This window comes from Dasypus novemcinctus, chromosome 3 (assembly GCF_030445035.2).
Source record: "Dasypus novemcinctus isolate mDasNov1 chromosome 3, mDasNov1.1.hap2, whole genome shotgun sequence".
Taxonomy (NCBI): domain Eukaryota; kingdom Metazoa; phylum Chordata; class Mammalia; order Cingulata; family Dasypodidae; genus Dasypus; species Dasypus novemcinctus.
The window spans coordinates 134,686,151-134,702,216 of NC_080675.1; the positions used below are offsets into that span (position 1 = coordinate 134,686,151).

A 16,066-nucleotide genomic window follows, 5' to 3' on the forward strand; every position below is an offset into this window, starting at 1 on the left:
TCAGATGTTACATATCCAGAGTCTGCATTATTTAGAAGTCTGGCAAGCATGTCTCTAGCACTGAGCATAACAGAAAAATTCCCCAAAACGAATTTTGAGTACCTCTTGTAGTTTCTTTATGCAATTTCAAGTCTGATTTCTTTTCTGTTGGTCTTATATTCCATTTACAACTTAATATCTTAGACAGTTGTTAATATTGTTAATATGTTGCCTGAATGGTGATTAAACAGGGAGAGTTCTAGCATATTTTTTCCCCATATAACTTAAGTCGCCCTTGCCACTGAGTTTGTCCATAATTTAAAACACATGAAGACAATCAGTGCTGTAGAAAACAAGGACTCATATGCTTCCCACCCTCAATTTCAGGGCAAAATTTAGTCTTCCAAACATTTACATACTGCTCTGATTTAGATCAAAAAAGATCATTGTACTTAAAACCAAACCATGGCTTTATAAAAGTTTGATTTCAGATACATCCTAGTACAGGTTTTTCTTTTCCTTTAGAATTTTTCCAAATAAACCCATAAAAATAAGAGAACTTATAAAAATGTGAAGCCAAGACCTACCCATGTTAACTCAGCTGTCCAGCCATAGCGAAGTGGAGTAAAGTCTCACATGAATCAACCATACCCACTGTGATGTTTACAATTATGAAATTAAATCACACCATGTCCCCATGATACAACTACATCTGTCAGTGAGGCAACGCCCCATGGCTACACTGACACCATTGTTCATATGGGCTCTTGATATTCCTTGGGCTCACAAATATAGGAAGAAAGCATGGCGCCAAGCTATCCTATAGGTAGGCTCTAGTACAACTTTATTACAACTTTATTTCCTCCTTGTATGGGTAAAGGATGGAAAAATATCAGAGACTGCATGCTCATAGTTCTTCCATATTCATTGCTTATACTTGGTATTCATTTCTAGGCTATTTCAAGTGAAATCAGTAATCGAGGATGGCATGTAATGTGACATGTGCTCCTGCAATTACAAGTAGTAGAATCATTTATAATATATTCCTAGTAGAAATATAATCTCATAACACTTATTTGAAATATTTACACATTTGTTCAAAAAAGACAATTCCAGGATAATGTAATACTGACCTTGCCCTTCAAAAATGTATTTCACTCACATCTTACAACTAATGAGTAACAGAGTTTCAGAAATTAAGTCTTAACCTTTCTGTGTGGCTCGATGCAATTTGTAATACATGCCTCTATTAAATGTCTTCAGCTCTTAACCCCATGTATCTTAATGTTCTTTATTTAATACAATGCTCTCATGAAACTTTAAAAGTAAAGATGACTTTTTTTAAAAAATGATGCTTGAAATACAAATTTTCTATGGAATGAAAAGTTCCCAACCAAATAAATCAGTCAGGAATGAAAGGATCCATGCCACCCATCAACATTATCAGATTGGGACCAGAGATGATAAACACTTCAGTGCAAATGTCTAGCAAATATACATTAAAATGGAAGAAAAATTATTTGGATTATATTAAACAAATGCTTATGGAGTACCTATGATGGGAGAAGTGATATTCTTTCAGTTTTTCTCTTTTTACCAAGTATTCTGAAAAAAAAAAACAACAAAAGCAGAAAAATAATACTGCTTACATGAAGATAATTAAACAGGATGGGAATGCTTTATCATGAATATGATTATGTTATATATTAATTCTTAACTCCAAATTTTCTCTTGGCAAATTACAGAAAAAGAAGGCACACAGCACACTTATAAACATGTAATTCATCAGAGTCCCCTAGAGATGGCCACAGCCACTATGGTGCCCTGTATGCTATGTTTCACATTGGCACTAAGCAAGAAAGTGGATAAACACATCTGATGCCAGATTGTTCCAAAATGCCAGTGTGAAAAGTCCATGTATTACTACAGGGGTAGAGCCTAGAGTATTATCAGTAAATTGGTGGCAATCTTTCCACTTTCAGAGGGTAAAGAAAGAAATGATATTTGGCTCTATGAGAGCATATTTGATTTTTCTCCATACTGGTCTGCACTCATGGCATGCCACCCGTAATAACACATATAATGAAACTGAGAGAATGTTAAACTAATGGATCAACAAATTTATTCCAAGACTGCAACTGGCTCCTAGAACAAAGACGATTTCAAGGTTTACTTACGCACAGAAAGAGAATTTTGACTCTGCAATTCTCTCACCCAAGTCCCTTTTCTCTCTCTCCAGTGTGTGACAGCTTGCTAATTCAATTAATTTCTTTCTAGCTGAACAAGAAAGGGATCAGTGAAAGGTTAATGTGGTCCTAGGCAGCTTGATTCAGCGAATCTTATGCCACCACCACACTTGCGATGTGTAGGAGCTGGGCCATGCTGGTGGACAAGAGACAAAGGACCAGGTTTCCTACAGACAGACAAAAATGGGTTAGACCAGGAGAGTGTGAAACCAGATTACTTGGGAAGCTCCAGAGAAGGAATAAACTTACCTTCCATAAAGCCCAACCTTGATTAATTTTGAGTCTGGAAAGGGCATTTGTAATAACAGTGAGAACTAGAAACCAAAGAAGGTGACAGAAGGAACCATCTGTTTAAGAGTATGAAGAAGAAGGGGATGAACAGATTAATATAGCCTGTCTGTCTTGTGATTTTAAAACAAAACGAAATGTAGATTTAAATATATTTTTATGAATGCATATCATATTCCATGAAATATGCATGAAATAAAATGTACTTTGCTGGCAAGAGATACCTTCAAATATGTTTGTAAAGATGTGTATGTATGTACGTATGTATGTATATATATGTAATTGACATAATCAACCACATTTACTGAGTACTTATTATGTGGCTGGCACTGTACTGTAAGATGGAGAATTTAAAAAGAACAAGACAGAGGCTCTAATCAATCCGAACACCCCTAAAGGTCTACTGACCCACTGAAACGATGTTTGCACATCACTTGGGCACTCACGGTTGATAGAGGGCTGCAGCTCATGAGCCTGGCTATTGAGATAGTGGGATATCTGAGGAGAAAGGTTTAGCTGAATGAAGACAATGATGCAGGGGTTCTGGGATTCCTGGAACCATAGATCTCATGCACCTATTAGGAAATTCAGAGAAATGGCATATGTTTTGTAACCATCATAATGGGGAAAAGGGTCAAGTTCACAGGTATATCGAGCTAAGCAACCTCCACAAAATATGCAGGTAGCAGGTGCTTCATTATGAACCATGCCTGCCAAGGCAGGAAGGAATGATGCAAACCAGAGGTAGGGGACCCTGCATCCCTCTGTGTTTCTGAAGGCTGGCCTCAGCTCACTCCTCCAGCTGGAAGTGGGACAGGCCAGTCAGGAATTATTATTTTTTTAAGGGTAGAGGAGAAATATAAGTGAATTTGGAATCTGGAGCCCTTGCTTTCCATGTCACCTTGGGCATGTCATGTCACATCCCTTCTCAGGACATCAGGCCCCTCACCTGTAAATTGAAGGACAACAGACCTCAGAGGGCTCCTGTGGCTTGAACATCCTGTGACTGCGTCAGGATCATTTCCCACCCACTTCTGAGGAGCCCTTTTATACTGTTCTCTCTCCTGATTCATGATTACGTACTCTCCAAGGAACCTTGTATTATTGAACTCCGTGGATGGTAGAATGAGCTTTGGCACCAGACTACCACCTGTGTTTTTGTGTTTGACTCAAAAACAACCTCCATCCTACTTACTAACTGAGTGATCTTGAGCAAACTTTTGTTTCCTCATATGTGAAATAAGGATAGTAGAGTCTTGTAGGGCTGCTGGGATGATTAAAGGAAATCATATAGAAAAGGTACAGAGTAACTATCTTTTAGTGGGGCTTGGGAAGTGGAGCTGCCATCACTGTCACCCCCACTCCCTCCCTTCATTGTTACACACACAGAATCTGTGTCTGACATGAAATATTGACCCTTAATAATGATACTATCAGCAGGCACTTTTCTAAGCTCTCTACAGTTTTAAAATGACATACATATATGTATATATGTAGTTTTTTTTCAACAAGCATTTATTAACTACCTGCTAACTATTGGAGATATAAAGATAAATAAGAGTTACACTTTGACCTAAGAAGTTTTGTGGTATAGCAAGGTTTGGCATCTTATTTCCTACAAGGGAATAAGCTCTTTGAGGAGAGAGTTCATTTATGCCATCATCCATCCAATGAAGAATGACTAAATGCCTTTTGTATGCATTACACTGTGCTAGGACATGGGGGAAGGACAAAGATCAAGGTATTTATTGTTCCCTCGAGGAGTTTGCAATCTAATGGGAAAATGAATGTGATGCTTATAATGTAAGATAGAATGTGTGATGCATACTCAAGAGTTCCAGAAATAAAAAGCTATGCAAGAAATAGAATGAAAGTTTACTCTGTGTGGGGTTAATTTTAAGATTCACGAGAAAGAGGACTTCACAGAGAAGGTATCAAGGAGCTAGACTTTAATAAAAGAAAACAGACCAATACACCAAGCCCTCAACATTACTGCTTGTATTTATGAACCTTATTCTTGTAAAATTGAAACTTAGCCTAATAATAGCTATTGCCTAAGAGTTAGCTCCTGAAAACCTTCTTGTTACTCAAATGTGGCCCCTCTTTAAGCCAAAATCAGCAAATAAACTCACACCTTGACCGCAGCCTGGGACATGACTCCTGGAGATAAGCCTCCCTGGCACCGAGGGATTATTACCAAGCGCCAACCAGCAATGCATTTGGAAAAAGACCTTGAACAAAAGGGGGAAAAATTAAAAACAAAAGAGTTTTTATGGCTAAGAAATTTCAAAATGAGTCAGGAAGCCATTCCAAAGTTTACATTTATGCATGTCTCAGGTGGATTTCACTAACTAGCACAATAAACAAAGCCTCAAATGGGTGCTCTGGAGGGCTCTAGAGACATCTGGGCACTTTCCGCAAAGCACACAACCTCTTGAAATCAGCACCCCATCAGTGGGCCTTACCTTGGAATATATGATAACCTATTTCCCCATTGCAACAGTGTTAGATTCATTTATAATTTCCCTACACATGATTCTTCTATTCCTTTTATTTGAGCCTATAATTAGTACTATACCCATTAAATCTTTGGTCTGTTCACATGCTAGTTGAGCCCTTAATCTTAATCTTGCAGCCAACACCTGCTGTCCAGTTCATGGGACTCACACAGGACAACTAACTAAATGATGATTATGGGCAACCCCCTCTCCAAAAGCAAAGAGTATCTACAACTGCAAGCAAAACAGTTCCTTCCATCTGCCCCATAAGATCTAAGCCCCCTTTCAATCTGAAGCAGAATAAGAATCATCATCCCCAAATCCTCAAGATTGTGGAATGAACAAACATAAGAGGGGAATGCAATCAGGGACCAAAATATACTTATTTTATTATAGTAATGGAAGAACTTGTAACATTGATATAAAGATAGTGGTTACCAGAGGTTCTGAGGAGAGGGGGAAGAAGTACAGGTGGAACAGAGGTCATTTTTAGGGCATTGGAATTGTTCTCGTTGCAGTGACAGATACAGGCCATTATACATATTGTCAAAGCCTATAAAATTGTATAGTGCAAAGTGTAAACCATTATGTAAACTATAGACCATGGTAACAACATTTCAAATAAATGTTCATCAATTGTAACAAATGTACCACACTAATGTAAGATGTTATTAATAGGGGAAAATTTGAGAGGGGAAGGAGGTGGAGTATATGTGAATTCCCTGTATTTTCAGTGTAACTTTTCTGTAATCTAAAACTTCTTTAAAAATAAAGTTCAAAAAAGGGAGCTAGACCTTAAAGTACAGATTGCAATTTAGGGGATGGAAATGGGGATTAGAAGGACTATAGAATGTGGAGAAATGTATAGCGATAGAAAATGTATTTCTCGTGTAAGGAACAACTAATGGCGCAAATTTACAGTAGCATAAAATCACATTCTTAAACAAGAGAGAAGATGAAAATATAGGTTGTAGCAATTTCTTCCGATTCCCTCAAAGAGCCTAGTATGGACCTCTGAACACTATACACATTCAGAAAATGATTTTGAAAAACAAACTGAGTGGGGGAGCGGACTTGGCCCAATGGATAGGGCATCCATCTACCACATGGGAGGTCCGTGGTTCAAATCCCGGGCCTCCTTGACCCGTGTGGAGCTGGCCCCCATGCAGTGCTGATGCGTGCAAGGAGTGCCATGCCATGCAGGGGTGTCCCCCACATAGGAGAGCCCCACATGCAAGGAGTACGCCCTGTAAGGAGAGCCGCCCAGAGCGAAAGGAAGTGCAGCCTGCCCAGGAATGGCACCACACACATGGAGAGTTGACGCAGCAAGATGATGCAACAAAAAGAGACACAGATCCCCGTGCCGCTGACAACAACAGAAGCGAATAAAGAAGAACACACAGCAAATGGACACAGAGATCAGACAACTGGGGCGGGGGGGAAAGGGGAGAGAAATAAATAAATAATAAATCTTAAAAAAGGGAAAAAAAAGAAAAACAAATTGAGGGCAAAAGAAGGGAACTGTACTTTAGAAAATAAATCTCTTTGCAGCTTGCCTATTTAACAGTCTTATTGAAATAAGGATTAATAGTTGGTTTGATAGTCATAAAGCTAAATTACACCTAATAAAACATGTAGAGCAAAAGAGTTTCACATCACAGCATACTGAGAAAGAATAAAACTGGAAGTGGGTGTTATTTCATCAGAGTTTATTATAAAGCTAAGCAGAGCATTTTAGGACGAACAAGATAAATTGAATGTTATTTGATTTTGTAGCTCATCTGTTTCAGTTCTGAAAATTATCTGAGGCTGTTCTATTAATATAGATGCTTCATACATAGGCTATGCTTTATTTTCTAAAGAACTATCTTAAATATATTTTTTCAAATAATAGAGAAAAGATCAGCAGTTACAGATGGTTTTACCTATTTTTGTCATGCATGATCAAGGGCCACAGGGTAACATGGGCTTCTTTGGTAAATCCAAGTCTTGTAGCTAGGAGGTTTCCAGGAGCAAATGCTGGCTTTATTTTGCTTTCACAGAGAAAATATGTTTCTGTTCAGTCAAGCAAAGTAATCAATTATTCTGCATTATGAAATACTCATTTTATAACTATTGGCATTTCAGACAGTTGTGCCCATGTCAATAGTGGTTTTGATGTTCACATTTAAGCTCCAGCTTTAGGATGGGGTTCATCTGGGCTGACAGAATCTGATCAGAAGTCTAGTCTCTGCTCCCCGAAGGACATCTATTATTTACATCCAGGACTGCACTGAGACAGTGTGTTGCAAGCACTTTATAAAACAAAAATAGATTTGGGTATATATTTTCTGTTTTAATAAAAATGTTAAATTCTTCTAATTATGTTAGATTCAAATTTTTAAAAATAATCAACATCCTTCTTCCAAATAAAATTATTTACTACTTTTTGTCAGATCGGCATAGATTAAATTAGGTATTCCACTTTGAGCCTCCAAAATCCACATAGAATTTTTAGTGTCCAGTTAAAACTTATGCTCCCAAAGATAAATTTCCAAAATCAAAATGGCTTTCAAATAATTATAGAATACTACTGTTGTCGCTGCTGCTACTACCTCTCCTACTGGCTAACAATTCCTGGGGATATACTCTGTGGCAGGCACTAATTTTTTCCCCTTTTATTAGAGAAGTTGTGGGTTTACATAAAAATCATGCTTAAGATACAGGATTCCCATATACCACCCCACCAGTAACACCTGCATTGGTATGAGACATTTGTTATAACTGATAACAGCATATTTAATAATTGTACTATTAATTAAAGGCCATAACTTAACTGAGGTTTCATGGTCTGTGTACTATAGTTACATGGATTTTTTAAACAAATTTTATTCTGTTATACATACAATCTAACATTTCCCCTTTTAATCACAGTTAGATATATATTCCAGGGCTATTAATTTCATTCATGATATTATGCTGCCATCACCACTACCTATGACCAAAACATTTCCATCACTCCAAAGAGGAAACCTGTACATTTTCAGCCTTAACTTCTCATTCCCTATCCCCACTCCATTCCCTGGTAACCTATATTCTAGATTCTGACTCTACATGTTTGCTTATTCTAATTGTTTTCAAATCGGTGAGATCTGGCTTATTTCACACAACATAATATCTTCAAGTTCCATCCATGTTGTCACATGTATCAGAAATTCATTCCTTTTTATGGCTGAATAATATTCCACTGTGTGTATATACCACATTTTATTTATCCACTCATCAGATGATGGACACTTGGGTTGCTTCCATCTATGAACATCCGTGTGCAGATATCTGTTTGAGCCCCTGCTTTCACTTATTTTGGTTATATGCCTAGTAGTGGGATTCAGTCATAGGTTTTTTTACTCTCAGCTTTCTAAGGAACCACCAAACTGTCTTCCACAGTGGCTGTACCTTTTTTTTTTTTTTTTTGAATAGAAGCAGGATTTACATGATAGGTAATTTTAAAAATATACTTTTAAAATTTATTTCTTAAAAGATACATAGATTACATAAAATATTACATTAAAAAAAATATAGGGGATTAGCTGTACCATTTTACATTGCCACCAGCAATGAATGAGTGATCCTATTTCTCCACATCTTCTCCAACTCTTGTTATTTTCCATTTCTAAACAGCAGCCATTCTAATAGGTATGAAATGTTATCTCATTGTGGTTTTAATTTGCATTTCCCTGATGGTTAATGATGTTGAACATCTTTTCATGTGCTTTCTGGCCATTTGTATATCTTTGGAGAGATGTCTGTTCAAGTCTTTTGCCCACTTAAATTGGATTGTTTTTTTTTCGTTGTTAAGTTGAAAGATTTCCTTATATATACTGGCTATTAATTCTTTATTGGATACGTGGTTTCCAAATATTTTCTCCCATTGTGTAGGTTTTCTTTTTACTTTTACAATAAAATCTTTTGAGGACAAGAGTTTTTGATTTTGATGAGGTCCATTTATCAGTTTTTTGTTGATGTTGCTTGTGTTGTGGGTGTAAAGTCTAAGAAACCATTGCTTAACACAAGGTCCTGAAGATACTTCCCTATGTTTTCTTCTAGGAGTGTGATAGTTCCATTTTGTGTTGATTTTTGAAAACGGTGCGAAGTAGGGTCAGACACATTTTTATCATTTGATTCACACAATAACACTCTGTACTTCTATTGCTCTCTTTTTAAAGATGAAGAAACTAACTAAGGCACAGAAAAGGCAAGTATTAATAAATTGTCCAAGAGCACAAGGCTAGTAAGTGGTGGAACTGGCATTCCAACCTATGTAAACTAATTCTAAAGGGTGCACCCTCAATTATTATGTTATGACTCTTGAAAATAGTTTCAATTTTTCATTGAATTCAGCATTACTCAGTATTTTGAAAATGGCAAACTGACTTCTTCAGGAATCAAAAATTGCTACTCTAATAAAATTTAGGCATGTACACAAGAAATTCTTTTATCACCAGCTCCTGTAATTAAGCAGGGTTAGTATGTGTCACTATGAATTATTGCGCAATTTAGTAAATTATTTAATTACTTACTAATGAAGAAATATACTGTACAGGGTTGTAATTATACTGTTTGAAAACAATGTTGCCATTTGTACATTTAAGAAATCACTTGCTACACGTTAACTCTTGAGGGTAGTTCTTTTGTATTTTGGAATAAACAATTCTAAATACTGTTAATGGAATGTTAGCTAGGAAGGCAAGGAAACTAAAAACTATAAAAGCCAAAACTGACATTTATAAAAGACTCCAAGCAAAATAGCAAATCTATTAGGAAACATAAAAAAAAAAAACAATTTTACAGTTCATGATATTCTACAGAAAAAGCATAAGATGAAGGCATTTATTGATTTTACTTTTAAAAATTGTATCACTGCTGCCCTTTCCATAGTTTTTACATCATATGTCACATAATATAGCATTTGGTTCACCTACTTTCATCATGCAACAAATGGCTTTGATCGCATAATAATCCTAAGCAGAGCCTCCTAATTTTTAGAGCATTTTGAATAAATTATTGTCTACATTTACTAAGTGACTATAGTGATGCATGACTTTCTTATTTATATAAAGACATAGTACATAGCATTGAGATATTTTGATGATACCTCAAGTAAAATATAGATAAAGCAATTTTGAAAATGTCATAATAAGTGAGAATGATTTGTTTGTGTAAGCTATGATATACATTATTGAGAAACTACTGATAGCATTATTGAATTTGTTGTAAAGGCTTAAGTGTAATTATAGTCTCAGAAAGCCCAACTAGCCATTGTTCCAAAGGTTAGATATGTGCTGTGCTGTGAAACTGACCTTCCTTAAACTAGAATGCAATGGCTATTTGATTGACATTTTTGCTCCTTGAAATATAACAGAGATTATGTGGCAAAGGCATTATAAACAAGAACTTATCAAAATTGGTAGAAACTTGAGAAGTCATTTTGTAGGTCTACCTGCTTCCAAAGAAGTGAGCAGGTAAACCATCCATGTCTGACAGTAGCCTATTATTAAAAAATCAGATATAGGCAAGATAAGGAATATTATCATGCTTGTACTGTCTTCTCTATTATCCTGACGACAAACTGCCATTTAAATGGGCAATTCCAAACAAAGTTTTGTCCTCTTATGAATAATTCATGCATTAGAATTATAGCATAGTTTGCAGATTTCAACACTTGTCAAAAAAAAAAAAAAAAACTAGTAAGAAACTGTTTCCTGTCACCATGTTAGATTTAGCCATTACAAAACAGGAGAAAAGGAAACAATTTTTTTAATGTACAGAGTGACCACTGTTCAATTCATAGTCTAACATAAATTATTTTACACAAATAGTATTTTATCAACTAGAACTGTAGTAAAAACACTGGGGATGTTCTCTGTTTTAATGGTAATTTCTGATGTTGCTGGGAGAAAATGGAAGGATTGAGTTTTCAATTCATCCTTTAGATCTCAGGGATGCCCTCACCCTTTTTATTAAAACATAATTAACATATAGTAAAATTCTCTCTTTTTAGCACAGGGTTCTTTGAGTTTTGACAAGATCATTCAATTGGATAAGCATTAACACGGTCAAAATATAACAGTTCCACCCCACCTCTCCAATTCCCCTGGGCCCTTGAGTAGTCAACTTATCCCTCCACTCCTTGGCCTGGGCATTCCACTGATCTGTGTTCTTTCTCTATTGTTTTGCCTTTAAAAAAATATCCTTTAAATGGAATCATACATTATGCAGCCTTTTGACTCTGGTTTATTCCACTTAGGATAATGCACTTGAGATTCATCCATGTTGTAATATTCCATACTGAGTTTGTTTATCCATCCCCCAATTGTGGGACATTGGGATTGTTTCCATTTTGGGGGCACTTACAAATAAAGCTGCTATGAACATTCACACACAGATTTTTGTATAAACATAAGATTTCATTTTACTTGGGTAAATACCTAGGAAAGGGTCTGCTAAATCATACATAAAGTATAAATTTAACTTTATGAGTAATACAAAATGGTTTTTCAAAGTGGCTGTACCATTTTGCATTCCTATCAACAATGTATGAGAGTTCCAGTTGTGCCACACCTTCACCAGCACTTGGAGTTGCCAGATTATGCCTGTCTGTCTTGTCTATCTATATCTTGGCCATCCTGAATTCAGCTTAGGGGGGCAGATATGGCTCAAGAGGTTGAACACCCACTTCCCATATGGGAGGTCCCTGGTTCAGTTCCCGGTGCTTCCTGAAAAAATGAAAACAAACAACAAGCAAAGCAAATGAAAAAACCAACTCAGGGGAGTTGATGTGGCTCAGTAGTTGAGCACTGGCTTCCCACAAATGAGGTCCTGGGTTCAATCACTGGCCTGGTAGCTCAAAAAAAAAATTCTCAGTTTAAATGTCACTGCCTTCAGGTATCCTTGACCAAACTCCTATATCAGGTTTGCTTTGGGGGCTCCCATTGGTATCCTGTTCTTCTCTTTGTGTAAACCTGATTTTTCACACTGTTCTGTTGTTTTTGACAATAATTTGCAACATTTTTTTCCTCTTCCCTGATCTAGACTCTAAGAGACAAGGAACCCATCTGACTTACTCATCTTTGGATCTCTTGTATCACTAAGGTTTAACACAATGACTGGCATATAGTAGGTGTTTGATAAATACATTTTTTCAATGAATGGCTACTTCCTTGAAAGCTGCATGTATGGTGGAAAGAGCACTGGATTTAAAAATCTAGTTTCCCATCCCAGTTCTAGGGGACAAGTTACCTGTATTCTTTGAGTCTCAGTTTCCTCACCTGAAAAACTGGAAAATAATACCTATTTCTCAAGATTTTTTTTAAGATCCAAAATTCAGACAATAAACATCAGTGTCTGGTACACTGTAGTAGATAAAGTCATTGGATTGGAATGGTTTATTAACTACAGCTAGACGTTTACAACTAACTATATGAACAATACAAAATAAACTGATGAACAGTACATACAATAGTTTATTTTAGCATTCAGACAGTGTCAAATTGCCATGTATTTGGTGTTATATACTTAGAATACCTAAATAGTTAAGAGACTTTTTCACTCTAGAAGTAGATGTTTTGTCATTCTGTCAACCTAGCCACACTGTTCAGGATCAAAAGTCATAGACTACATACTATGAATATGTCTTCATAAGAATTAATGATTATCTACCCCATTTCAAAAATATTTTCAAAAATATTTTCAGAAGGTTTAAAAGTGATTCTTTAATAGATTTTTCTTATTTATTTATTTATTTATTTATTTATTCATCCATTCATTCATTCATTCTATATCTCTCCCATTCCTCCCCGCCCCGCCCCTGTTGTCTGTTCTCTGTGTCTATTTGCTGCATCTTCTTCTTTGTCCACTTCTGTTGTTGTCAGTGGCACGGAAATCTGTGTTTCTTTTTGTTGCGTCATCTTGTTGTGTCAGCTCTCCGTGTGTGTGGCACCATTCCTGGGCAGGCTGAACTTTCTTTTGCGATGGGCAGCTCTCCTTATGGGGTGCACTCCTTGCATACAGGGCTCCCCTACGCGGGGACATCTCTGTGTGGCAGGGCACTCCTTGCGCGCATCAGCACTGCGCATGGGCCAGCTCCACACAGGTCAAGAAGGCCCGGGGTTTGAACCGTGGACCTCCCATGTGGTAGACGGACACCCTATCCACTGGGTCAAGTTCACTTCCCTTCAATAGATTTTTCAAATACAGTTTGTACTCTCTGGGAACAAGATTTTTCTTTTTCTTTTACACACACTCTTGGAAAAAACAAATAATTAAATTTAATTAATAGGCACATTTACACTGAAATGCTTTTTTTTCAAAGATCTATCCCTTAAGATTTAACAGCATAAAAACATAAAAAATTTTTATAAAATTATCCTGTATGTCACTAAAGCTAACAAAATAAATGCTAAAGTATGATGGAAAAAGCTATAAAAACAATGCAAAAGTTACCTCACTCAAAATTTACACTAATGATTGCCTTACAAAATTACAATGATCAGATATGATAAGGTGACATGACTGAAGATTATTGGTATTTAGTAAATGCACAATACGATGATTCATTCACAAAACAAACTAATAGGAGTGAGGGAGAGATGTTAAGTTTATGACTGATTACAAAGCAGAGAATATGGGTAAAACCTCAGAATCAATATTATTGGTTCATATGACGCTTTCATTGTTTCCTAACTTACATTTATATGAACTTTTCTTGAGACAATATTTTCTAAACATGTAAATTCTTATAAGAAACATAATAACAGATCTAAATTAAACCTCGGATTTAAAACATCATTTGCTGACAGGCATCCTCCAAGTGTTTTCCACAGAGGCATATTTCCGATTATTCCTAGGCTATTTTAAATTATCTTGGACAGGGCTACTGAATGACTTCTCAGGGAACAGGAAAACATTATGACACTTCTCCAGATTTCTTCCCAGAAATATTTGGGATTGTTCTAATAAAATCAAGGCTAGTTTAAGAACAAGTTAAGCTTCACTGTAAAGCTTTCCATTTTAACTGGGGGAATGCTTCTAACATATGGCAGCTGGCTCTGACTCAAAGCCACCTTCAGATTCTAGCCAAAATATCTGTTTCCTGAGATTATGTCTGATATGTCTATGCATCCCTGGTGGGGCCCAGCAGGCATTCAATAAATGCTGTTGTTGAAATGAATGAATGAATTGAAAGGTTTCTAATTATGAGCCATAAATTCCTCCATCAACAAAGTAATCCCATAGGAAAGCTGCATTATACTTAGAATTCATATCTATGAGAGGAGTTCTATTCTAAACTCCTTCACACTTTTAAAAAAATCACTTATGTTCAACTTGGTCTTTCTTGATTATTTTTTTAAAACCAGGGTGCAAAAAGCACAGAAGCATTTTCAAGAACATGAAAGACAACTATAGTTCTTAGAAATTTCATTCGTATATAGCTTGTGTGTGATAATTATTTTTAAATCTCAATTAATCATTAGATATTTTTCTGGGAGCAGACTGTGGTTGAGACACTGTGCAAGGTATTTGGAAAAGGAAGTCAAAACAGAAAAGTCCTATCCTTGCTTACAAATTGAGATTGTCATTAAGACTAGAAGAAGGTATGTGGGTTTCCATACAGCCATGGCTGAGGCAAATGGTTATCTAAAGTAATAGTAAATTAGAGGTATAAGTGATTGCTATAACAGCTTTCATTAATGGAGATCTTTCTTTCAAAAGCCCATATGAAATGGAACATGGCAGAAAAGAAAAAAAGAAAAAAAAGAAAGAGTCATAGATACCAGTGAAAATCCAAGAACTAAAGTTCACATATCTGCATAAAAATGTATCCCAGTGGACTTCACTCAGTGACTATTTACTCTTATATAAGACATAATCTGACAACCTTGATATCAAATTTTCTATATAAAAGATATTTTATAAAGCACAGCAGAAAAGAGTAGAGTTTTGCTCATGGGAGCAGGGAGAAACAACAAAGATCGAGGGAAGAGATGGAAAAATGATAAAAGTTAGACATCACTTAAAAAGTATGGCAGCACAGGGCCATTTATAGGGTAGAAACAAACATCAAGCCACACCTGCAGAGCTTCTAAGGACATCCTGCATTACAGCATACTGTGCACAACATAGTAATTAATGTCTATAATGACTTTGAATCATTAAGAATGGATTAACCCGTGAACTTGAAGAAGACAGGGACTTACATAATATATTTGGAAAGATTCTCCCCTCACTCAAATGAAGTAAAATAGTTTAGGCACTTATAGAAATATGCTTCAGAAAATTAATTTATATGGAATATATCATTTTCCAACAATACCTGCAAATGAGGCATTGGTATACAGATCTCAAATATAATTCTAATTAATGAAGACTTTACAATCAAGGTCTTAGTTATTCCAGTTTTACTAAGCAATGTTCTGAAGCCTGTTAGAAAAATAAAGAGCTTTCTATTATAGAATAATTATTTCATACACAGGTATTTCATTCAATCATAAAATTAGCCAAATATTAGTAAAATAAAAACTGTTCAAATGCCCCCTTCTAAAGCTAGAAAGTACTCAAGACTGACGTTTAAATAATTATTATATTCAGATATTTATTGCAGTTGTTATTTATATAATAATGTTTGACCTGCTGGAATTCTGAGGAAGGAAAGTCTAGCAGTGAAAGTAAGTTTGATGAGGGAGAAAAGAAAACATAGGCACAACTTGGCATTGTTTTCATTCAGCACAGGGAAAGTATAGGTTTTTAAATGTATACGTTATACCTATACTTTCTTCATGGCTGCAACAATTCTTTTTCAAAACTGCTAGCCTGTGGGAGGGAGAGGGAGGGAATCATATGGGAATCCCCTATATTTTTTAATGTAACATTTATGTAGTCTAAAGCTTCTTTAAAAATAAAATAAAATACAAACCTGTGAGCCCATTTCCAAGGCAGCCACAAAACACCCATGAAGACAAGTTAAATTATTGGAGACAGGGAAATTGCTGCCTCTCCACCTGCCAGGTTCAACCCACA

General features: G+C 36.0%; 1 protein-coding gene across 2 annotated transcripts in view; it reads right to left on the reverse strand.

Annotated features, from left to right (window-relative positions):
• Positions 1 to 16,066, reverse strand: part of RORA (RAR related orphan receptor A) — a 712,506-nt gene that overhangs the window by 100,288 nt on the left and 596,152 nt on the right. The window lies entirely within an intron of this gene.